This window comes from Nymphaea colorata, chromosome 6 (assembly GCF_008831285.2).
Source record: "Nymphaea colorata isolate Beijing-Zhang1983 chromosome 6, ASM883128v2, whole genome shotgun sequence".
In the NCBI taxonomy this organism is placed as follows: domain Eukaryota; kingdom Viridiplantae; phylum Streptophyta; class Magnoliopsida; order Nymphaeales; family Nymphaeaceae; genus Nymphaea; species Nymphaea colorata.
Genome location: NC_045143.1, coordinates 22823323 through 22834400, shown reverse-complemented (window position 1 = coordinate 22834400; position 11078 = coordinate 22823323). Strand labels below are relative to the sequence as shown.

The 11078-nt window shown below is 39.7% G+C and overlaps 1 pseudogene; it reads left to right on the top strand.

The window, feature by feature from the left end:
• The first annotated feature begins 4283 nt into the window (after nucleotides 1–4283).
• Nucleotides 4284–10920, top strand: LOC116256636 (uncharacterized; annotated as a pseudogene).
• The last annotated feature ends 158 nt before the right edge of the window (nucleotides 10921–11078 follow it).

The following is an 11078-nucleotide window of genomic DNA, read 5'->3' as shown; positions in this document are numbered from 1 at the left end:
GCATGCATATGCTTTACATATAATTGGTGAAATATTAAAATGTGTCATCGATCAACTAAATTTAATCAGGTCTAGCAGAAGCAAGCATCTTCTCATACCTTTGCAGCTATGGATTCCAAAAGCATAGCAATTGTCATCCTAGATGGAAGTGTGTGGGTTGATTACGAGATAAGATTGTATGTCATCTCATTTTCTTTGAAATAAAGGTTGGGGGCCTACCCCCCACGTAGATGTTCTCCAGAATACGAGATTAGGTCGTATTCCTGCTATTCCTGAAAAGGGCATGTCAACATCTGGCCACAATTGAGAATAGACACCCTTTCAAGGTATTCAAGTGCAAGATGATTTGATAGTGGAAGAAAAGCCTATTAGAATTGTGAATCAAAGAGAGCGAGTACTTTGCACGAAGAGAATTCATTTAGTGAAAGTGGAATGACAATACCATGGGTTGAAGGAGAGCACATGGGAACTCGAGGAGGATATGTGAAAGAAGTATTCACATCTGTTCTTGCGTTGAGGTATGATCTAAATTTCGAGGACGAAATTTTATTGAAGGAGGGTAGGATGTAACACTCGTTGTTTTTGCAGGTGGGCCAGATCGGGTCCAGACCCAGACCCGAATCCACCAGTGTGGGAGCCCGACGTCGCCCTCCTCTCCCTCGTCTTTCCCTCGTCTCCCTCGTTTCCCCTCTTCGTCTCTCCCTTTGCTACGACCACAACACCGAGAAGAAGAAGACGGAGGTGGTGCAGAGCGGCGACGAGGACGACGGCGGTGGCACCGGTAAGCATCTGATCTCTCTCCACCTCTTCCTCGTCCTTCTTCTCCTCCTCCCTCCTACGCAGCCTCTCCCCTCTCCATCAGCACCCTCTGCCCGCACATTTCTCTCTGTCCATGCTCTCTGCTCGAGCCCTCTCCCCTCCATCTGAATCCTCTTTGCTCGCCCTCTCTCTATGCATGCCCTCTTTCTCTGCATTCTCTCTTGCACCCTCTTCTCTCAATGCACTCCCTCTCCTTATCGCCATCCTCCTCCCACTGGTACCTCTCGTGCTCTCTCTCATTTCCAGCTTCCCTCAACCTTGTTGTTCCCTGCCTCCCCCAACCGAACCAATCCCTTTCAGCCGAGCTCCTCTGCTTGAGCTCATTTTCATTTTTCTCTCTTAGTGGTGGCTGTTTGGTTGGTTATCGCAGTTTGGGGACACATCTTTCCCTTATATCAGTGAAGTGAAGGTGTTAGTGGTGGAGGCAGCGATCAATTTTGGGCATTGGCACTTGATCGAATGCTTGAGGTGGCTGCCAAGAATATTGTGGCAGTTTGGACACTAAATTTGAGGTGAGCAAGGCTTAATGGAACTTAAATTGTCGAATATTTATTGTTGGAGCATGTATAATTATTGTTTGAGCATGCTAGAATTTAGAATTGATGATTTGGGATGCATGTTTGTGACTTTGCTTTTTGGAGAAGGTCTAGGACTCATGTGGAGGGACAATTATCCATGTCTACAATGATCTTATAAGTATGATGGGTTGATTTTCGAATCAATTAGGAAGCATGGTAGAGATTGTATTGTTGTGGAGAACGTTAGAATCGTTTTAGGGAGCTTGAGAAATATGCTTCTATTGATGTGCATGTACGTTGTATGTTGAGAATCTTATGGTGGGGAAGACACTTCAACTAAGGAAAACAAGTGAGAATCATACATGTGATAAATCAAATACAAGTTTTGAGTTCTAATCGTTCGTGGCAACCTCGAGGGTTAGGATGAGACTTTCTTGAGGGCTTTGCAGGTCGACGCCCTCTTGAGGCAATGACATGCCTCAATGATTGTATTTTTAGATTTGTATAAATCGGAAAGCGAAACGAGTAGAAAACTTACCATTTGATTATGTTGCAGGTACACCGGGCACGTCAAGTAGGCCTTGAGCAACGTGGGTTGTAGTTCGAGGTGTTTAGTGGACGCGCGACAGGTATGGTGGCATTCCAAGCAAATCCTTGCCTGGGGTCAACGTGTGAATGTGTACTCCTAGGATCGTGGGATCCTAGGATTGTGATGTGATTGAATGTATGTATGCATGTAAATGATTTGATATATGATAAGATTAGTTTTGAAATATGTGACTGATGTGTGTGATTGTGAATGTTGTGATTTGTTGCATGTGCGTTGTCATGGGCAATGATGCAATTGAATAAATTGAAGGGTAGTTGTACCCGTATTGTTATGACGGCTAGCTAAGACTGTTAATATTATGTGTAGCCCTCGTATGGTGGCAATTAGAGGTGTTGGGGCACTTGTGAAGTGAACGAACCTCATGAGCTAGCCAGTCATTTTGCGAATGATTTGTCATGTGACAAGTTTTGTTTTGAAAAGCTATTAAAAGCCCGTTTTGGTTACGCATTTGCATGTGCATGCTTGAATTGATAACTGTTTAGGATAGATGAGGTGGGGTATCAAGTCGAGTGTCTCCTCGACCACGATTGTGCATTAGAGAGCATCATAAAATGATAATTGCATAGGACAACTACGAGCCATCACAGATCGAGACTACTCTTCGGGATTTGGCTAAGTTTTGAAAGACGTAAATGATGTGTTTGATAAGATGTGAGTGCTTATGAATGTGAATGTTGTGATTTGTTGTATATGCATTGCCGCGGGCAATGATGCAAATGAATGAATTGGAGGGTAGTTATACCCATATAGTATGACGGCTAGCTAAAAATGTAATGATATGTGTGGCCATCATGTGGAGGCAATTGGATGTGTTGGTGCACTCATGAAGTATACCAACCTCATGAGCTAGCCAGTCATTTTGTGAATGTACAATTATAATGATAATAATGAAAGAATAAGAGATGAGAGGCCAGTGGGATGTGGCTATGTGTTTGAGAGTTGTCCCGCCTTCGCCACTGGTCTCGCCTGTTCAGAGTGCAGGCAGTGCAAGGCCCCAGGATACTGTTGTGTGATGTGCTTGGAGCGTTGGGCTCCCGCCTTCCCAACCTGGGTGTCCTAGGGAAGGCTGAGTATCTTTCTTTGGAATTCACACACCTATGGATGAGTGCTCTACCGCTGCAGTGGGTGAATGGATCCATACTATTCTGGGCCACCACGGGGGTTGTCTCTCAGTTGTAGGCTGCCTGCGGTGTGCACGTGTCTGTGTTTGTACCCACAGGAACTGTCAATTCACTGAAGTTAATGAAAATGAAAGTATATAAATGAAGTGTATATGAATGATGTGCATGTGAATTGAAATTGTGTTATTGTGGCCATTGAGTAGCTTTTACATGCCGTGGTCTATGTGAGGGGCTTTCTTGGCAAATGATGTGACTATGTCCTATCACGATATGATAATAATTTGTTGTTATGATTGTGATTATCTCATATTTGAACCCTACCTAAGAGGGTCTGAGATTTTCCTGGCTTGTTGTTATACTGCGAAGGCTAAGCCTTCAGTTGTTTCTTTTTTAGGTTCTGGTGGACCCGGGGCAGCATGTTGATCGGATGACTTCACTCACATCCTACTGGGGAAGTTTTGGGTCGTTTGTAGTGCTGGCGCATCGTATTTTGGGTAATATTGATGTCTTTTTGTTGTTAGGCATCAATCATATGGTTTGGGGCATTTTTGGTCATATACATTGATGAAATTTTGTATTAATTGAAATTGTTATATAAATGAAAGTTTTCCCCATTGTTTTTAATGGTATAGCTCCCTCCTTTTTGAATTGTTGTGTCGTCGCACCTTAATGCTTTATGTTTAGAAAAAAAAATTATTTGAGGGTCAAAAGGTTGGGGTGTGACATTAGGACCCCAGAGGTAGGGGGAATAGGGGGGCCTTCGGCATCGCTTCGGGCGGTGGAATGAACCTCTCGCTTACCCAAAATGTATTCCAGGTAGAGGAAGAATTATACAAACTACAACATGGTGATTTGAGTTTGCCCTAATATTTTGCAACTTTCAAGGCCACTTTTGAGCGACTCAAATCCCTTCGCCCCCCATGTAAGTTGTGATATAAGACTCATTATGAGCAAAATATGGTTTCCAAGTTTTTGGCATGTTTTTCTCTAGAATATTTAGTGGCTAAGGCACAAATGCTCGTTGGGAGTGGCAGAAATGACACAGGCGAAGTCGTCTGACTATCACTCTATCTCAGTCGGTCAGTGACACACCAACATCAGCATTGGCAACTTTCAATGGATGTGGGTCAAGTTCTTCCTCTGTCTCTAGAGGGAAGAGGCACAAGTCGGTGGATTGGAGGATGTGGCTGATTTCAATATACCCATTGTGGGAAAATGGGTCATCTTATGGATAGGCACTCGGATATCTATGGTAAGCCATATGGAGGCTCACAGGGAAGAGGGTTTAAGACTCCCACAGTCAGAGGTACTTATCATCCACCGTACATCCAGGCAACAACCATTGGAGAGAATCCAACTACTTTTGAGTCTTTCTCTCTTAGCCTGAGCAAGGCAGAATATGAGCATATATTATCCTAAGACCTGCTTTATCTTCTAGAAGAGCATCGTAGAATCCTTATCAAGTCGATATAATGAAAACATGCCCACTAAATACCTAGTTCTTCCAACTTTTTTTGGACAATTGAAGTCACACTGAAGTGAACGTCATCTTGGACAATGTTTTAGAGAACAAGAGGCTGGTTACATTGTATATATATATATATATATATATTTTTTTTTTTTTTATTAGCAAAGGGAACTAGCTGTTGGCTGCTCTCAATAGCTAGCTCTTTTTTCTCCTTCTTACTTTCTTTCTTCTATAAATAAGAAACTTGGGTCCCTTGCTTAGTATGAGCTTTAAGGCCTGATTTTGTATATTATTTGAGATTGGATACAAGTTTTTCACCCCTAGTTTGAGGTTTCACCTTGTATGACATCTTGTAGTGGCTGGCATCTTCAAGAATGTAACTCTTGAAGTGAACACTTGAAGCCACAAGAAAGTTTTATTTAGATTGATGTTTGTTGCGTGAGACCAAGGAAGAAGAGACGAGGTCGAGAGAGAGAGAGAGAGAGAGAGATGGTGAGAGCAAAAACCTTAATAGTTGTTAACCCTAATCTATGATTAAAAGAAATTTGGGAGAGGCGGCTAACACAAAAGTTACATATGGGTCCTCAAGAAATATAAAAATTAACAAATAATGACATACGTAACTTCTTAAAATTTTATAAAACTACCTAACCCATCAAATAATATTCTAACACTCCCCCCTCAAGTTAGAGCATAGATGTCAATCATGCTCAGCTTGTTACAACCTCTCGTAAACTCGCTAATAGGTAATGCCTTAGTAAGTAAGTTTGCTGCTTGGTTCTTTAAGAGGTAAGCTCTCATGAAAACTTGTATTATGGTACTCATGGCACTGATGGGGTTGATGACCTTCCCATAGATTTTGCAAAGGAAAATGGCAGTGTACATTGCATCCTATCTCACATAACGTGTATCGACCATGTAAGTACTAGCCTCGATCAATTCATTCATGCTATAGTTGTTCATTATATTCCTCCAAGTTATCAACATGGTCTTATGGACTCAAAGTGGAGACAAGCAATGCAAGAAAAGATTGGTGCATTGATGTCTAGAATCACATGGGACTTGGTGGATCTACCACCTAATTGTGATGTTGTATGGTCCAAGTGAGTATTCATTATCAAGTAACATTCTAATGGGGACTATTGAGCGGTATAAGGCACACGTAGTTGCAAAAGAGTTTACTCAAACATATCAAGTTGACTTCTTTGGAACCTTTTCTCCTGTGGCTAGGCTTGGGACCATTAGGCTTATCATCTCTGTTGTCATGTAGTGCGAATGACCTAAGTATCAACTCGACATGAAAAATGCATTTCTATATGGAGATCTATCTAAGAGAGAGGCTATGCAGCAACCACTTAGCTTTGAAAGTTAGGGGGAGTGTTAAAGGTGTGTCACTTAAAAAGTCTATACATGGGCTCAAATAGAGTCCTCGTGCTTGGTTTCATAAACTGTCTGAGGTTTTGTCGATGTGTGGATTTTGGAGGTCTCCATTGGATGATTCTCTTTTTATAAAAAAAGGGCTTCAAGTATGGTTATTTTAGTTGTGTATGTGGATGATATTATTCTTACGGGAGATAATGATCAAGATATTTCTGTTACAAAGAAGTTTCTTCAACAATACTTTGTAACAAAAGATCTTGGTCAGTGTTGAGATACTTACTAGGCATTGAGATTACCATAAGTAATAAAAGAATAATTTATATCAAAGTATGTGATGACTTATTACAGGAGATCGGGCTGCTTGGAGCAAAAGCTGCTAATTTGCCTATGAATCCTCGTCTACATCAGCATGAAGATCAATTTGAAGTTGTAGACTCACGATCATATAGATCTCTCATTGGGAAACTGTTGTATGTAATAATCACTCATCCATATATAAGTTTTGTAATGGGATGTTTGAGCCAATTTAAGGAGAAACCAAGGAAGGTACATTGGGAAGTAGCCACGATGGTTCTTAGGTATTTAAATTCATCTCCGGGGAAAGGGTTGTGGTTTAAAAAGGGTTCAACTTCTGAAGTTGAAGCATTCAGTGATGTTGACTATGCTGGATATGTAGAAGATAAAAAGTCTACTACATGATTATGTGTCTTTGTTGGAGGAAATCTTATATCCTGGAGAAGCGAAAAACAGAATATGGTGGCTAGGTCTAGTGTTGAATCCGAATATAGGGTTATGTTCCAAACTATTGCAGAAATGACTTGGGTTCGGTCTATGCTTACAATTTGGACATCTCTGTCACACTTCCAATGAAGATGTATTGTAATAACAAGGCTGTCACATACATACCTAACAATCATGTTATCACGAGATGACAAATCATATCGAGGTTGATTGTCACTTCATTAGGAATTTGGTGTAGGAAGAAGTTATATCTACAGTGCATGTTTATGTTGATGGACATAAATCTGTGGAGGATCCTTAAATCGACTACTGGAGAAGAGATAGACTCAAAGTGAGAAGGAATTGACTCCAATGGGAATGGAGGAATAGGAAGAAGAACAGATGGTGACACTTTTTCAGGAGGACGAGTGGAGGTGTAGTAAGGTTGAGACTCAAAGAATGTAACATCCACATTTATAAATTCTTTATGAGTTAAGGGATCAAAACACTTGTAGCTTTTTTATGAGAAGGATAACCAATGAAAACATATTTGATGGACTGAGCAACATGTTTATCCCTATATGGACCAATAACATGAACAAAACAGGTATAACCAAATACCTTTGGAGGAATTTGAAATACATGTCAATTTAAAAACATTTGTTGGATGGGGATTTCATTTTGAATAGTTGAGAATGGTAAACGATTGATCATGTAACAAAAAGTAAGTATGGCAACTTCCCAAAAGCCTGCAAGAAGATGAGTGTGGAACATAAGGGTGCGAGCCATGTTTAGAAGTTGGCGATTGTTATCACCCCAAATTTTTCTCAAAATACTATATTTTATTATTTGGATTTAAATTTTAGACCCAAAACAAATTTACGACTATTCGATCTAAAATGAATTTCTAAACCATTGTCCAAACCCAAAAACAAAATTCAAATTCAAAACCCAACCTTAAACGCGAGATTCAAATCCAAAATCCAATTATCATATCCGAATTAGATCCAAAATTCAAGTTTAGATCCAAATTGAGAATACTAAAAATCTTCCCTCTTGAATTCAAATTTTGAATCTTGACTCCAAAACTCTTCCCTCTTGAATTCAAATTTTGAATTTTAGCTCCAATACTCTTCACTCTTGAATTCAAATTTTGAATTTTGGCTCCAAAACTCTTTCCTTGAATTCAAATTTTGAATTTTGGCACCAAAAAGATTTGAAATTCGCATGAAAATCTTGTCAAATTAAAAAAAAAAATTGAATTTTGAGTTTTGGCTCCAAAACTCCCTATAAATACCCCTACAATCTTCTCTCTTGGGCATGAGCTAACCCTTAGGAAATTTCTAATGTTTCTTTACTTAAAGATTTAGAATTTTTCTCTCCATTTTTCTTTTCTTTTCTTCTTCCTCCTCTCCAAGTTCTAACTCTTCAAAGAGAACATGAGAAGATATTAGAGGTATATAGTTCTTATTTTGTTTTTCTTTCTCCCTCTTCATCTCCCCATGGTCATGTAAGATAGCTCTTCAATCTTTCTTTCGGAGTCAAGAGCTATTCTTGAGTGCACCGAGAGCATGAGAATGTGAAATATGATTTCATTTTAGGAGATAAACATGTTTCTCTTTTCTCTTAAATGTTGATCTGCTTGGAGATATTTTTCATGCATAGTTAATTGATTTTCTTCATTTATATATGAATGCACAGTGAGAATGAGGGTATGGTTTGGGGATCTCTTTATTCTTATGTTAATTTTTGAAGTTGAGATTTGTCCAACCCAAGAAAGCCTCACGAATATGTACATGTTAATATGCATTTTCATGTCATTATGCTTAGTTTCTTTTTTAATCACCCGATTAGGAACCCCAATGAGTATGTTGCTTCTCATTTTATGTCTGATTGATTTTCTTTCACACCCAATGATGGAAGAAACATATGTGACATGTTGGATGTCCTTTCCTTTATCATTCAAGCAATTGAAGCAGTTCCTTAGAATCATGAGGAGGACTTAGTGGCTTGGTGAGGAAATAACCTTCATGCGCTGAAGTCTAAGAATGAATTGCATGCTAAACCCCAAATTTGCTCCCTCTAGCATGGTCTGGTATGGTTTCTTCTATCCTTTGAGGATGTTGTTCCTTTACTTTGCCATGCAAGATCAACTTCTAATGAAAGAGAAATAGGAAGCACTTGGATCAATGGCCATTTAGCAGATGGCCCAACTGACAGCAATCAAAACTAGTTCATGTCTAATTAGCCTTTGGAACCATATGAGATACCTATCTGGTGTGTCCATTAATTTTCGTGGCCCACTAGAAGAGATCGCAGGAGACAGGTGCAAGTTAAGTTGAGAGATAAAGAAGCTTATAGAAGATAGATCTAGCATTCCAAACTACAATTGATTTGTTGAGGCTTAGAAATAAACACATGCTTCTGAATTTGGAAAAGTGGCATCCTTGTAATAAGAGATGTCATTTCTCCTGTTTAAAGAAAAAATTGCGTCAATAGAGGATGGAAAACTCATAATGGGTGGAGGCTCCAGAAAAGGGGTAGATCAAAGTTTTAACGGTCAGCATTTTCAGTGGTCCTTGGAGGATCTGTTACACCGTAAAAGATTATTTTGGTTCCTTCATTTGAGCTAGTTGGGAAGCCGTTTTGATGATTAAACAGACTCATCAGCCCCATAGTTATCTTCAAGATAAGTAGGGTGAGCTTCTGTCTTGCTTTAGATTCAATCTTTTCATGGACAGACTAATGGAAGAATTTTATGAGAAGACATCCTTTTCAGTTTTGACAGAGTGCAGATTATCTTTTTGAAAGATAAGCATGCATAACTTATACTCTTGCTATGTCCAACCATACCTTTCTCCCATTCTGCTGGAAGGATACACAGACCTCCTTTATGGAGGCCTCCAGCTGAGGGATTTTTTTAGTCTGATTAGTTGTATTTGTACAGATGAGTCTTTAATGAATGGCCATGAGTCTGCCTATTCCCAGCTTAATGCTCAAAAAAGGAAAAGAAGGTTGTTCTTAAGTGTTTTGGCTTTTCTCTGGCCTTGTCACCAGTTTATATGGTATTTATTTAGAAGATGCCATTTTGTGTTTAACCTTACAAGTGTTTTTATAAATTTGAACTTGCTTTGGCATGGCAGCTTATCATTTGCACAATGGTTGGTTCGGCATGGTACTTGAATGGTCGCCGTGTCATTGAATTAGGAAGGTTTGCCCCTGTTTGACAGCTGAATTTATTTTTATGTTTCAATTGCTTGGACAACACAGTGTCGTGTTTTCTGCTCTTAGTTTATGATTCACTCTGTGTTGCCAACTTTGTCCATAATGTCTATGATTGACCATGAAAAATGCTTTGGAAATTGGTGTACATACGGGCAGGTTCAGTTCCAAATTGGCACACCTACTTTCACCTTGCTTCTAGACTACTTTCATCGTTATGCGGGAGTAGTACCGCACGTTAACATTGTTTGAGCTAATTCCTGGAACAACTCTTTACTCCATGCAATTTGGAGAATAGTGGGTCAGTTTACTGGTTACACATGGGCCTTTGACATTTATAAGATGGGTTTTTGTCCATTCTACGTTCTGCATTTCCAGTGGCACTGGAGCGTTGGCTATCTTTTCGGAAAAATTGCTTCAACTGGATATCACAACTTCAGATTTTGATGATGGGGACAATGAAGAAAATATCTCCCTTAACTGTAAAGCTAATGGTCTTCCTGTACTGCCACATATACTACGTATGTATTTCCTCCCTGACAACGCTACATCTACGTTGTCTACAGTTTTGAGTATTGGTCTATGTAATTGATGTATTTCCTGTATCGTCTTCCTAATGTCTTTGTTAGATTCATGGGGCGATAGATTTCCTGTGAAGAGCCAATTGGGACTTGATCATTGAGAATGACATAACTCTGTAAGGCTACATGACTTACTATTAAGGTGATCTTTCTGCATCATTTAAGTTATTTTTAAGTTGCTCTATTGTGACATTTGTTGCAGATGTAAAGCAATACCCCAATTTGGTAAAGACGCTATCATTTCTTCTTAAATCGTACAAACCAAAGGATGACAAAGAAGGTTGCTCAAGTTTATGAATCAAATGTGCTGCATGTTGCAGGCACAGAAGTCCAACGGCCAAAGCCATAATTCTTGATGAGTTGGAAACGCACGATTGGGAGGGAAGTTGAGTCATTGTCTTTTTAATTCTGTGAAGCTTGTCGGTTAAGGGTAGAGCATCTTGGTTCTCACATTTATTGCACTAACCCCACTTGTTGTTAAATGAGCTGAGCATACATCCAGAAAGTAACTGTTTGTTAGGCGTCGGTCTGAGCCGACTTGTTAGGCGTCTGTCTGAGCATAGTAATTTGCTTCCGTCTGTTTTAGTGAGTGGTTAATGGGTCGGGTCGGTTAATGGACCCAGTCATGGGTCGGGAAAG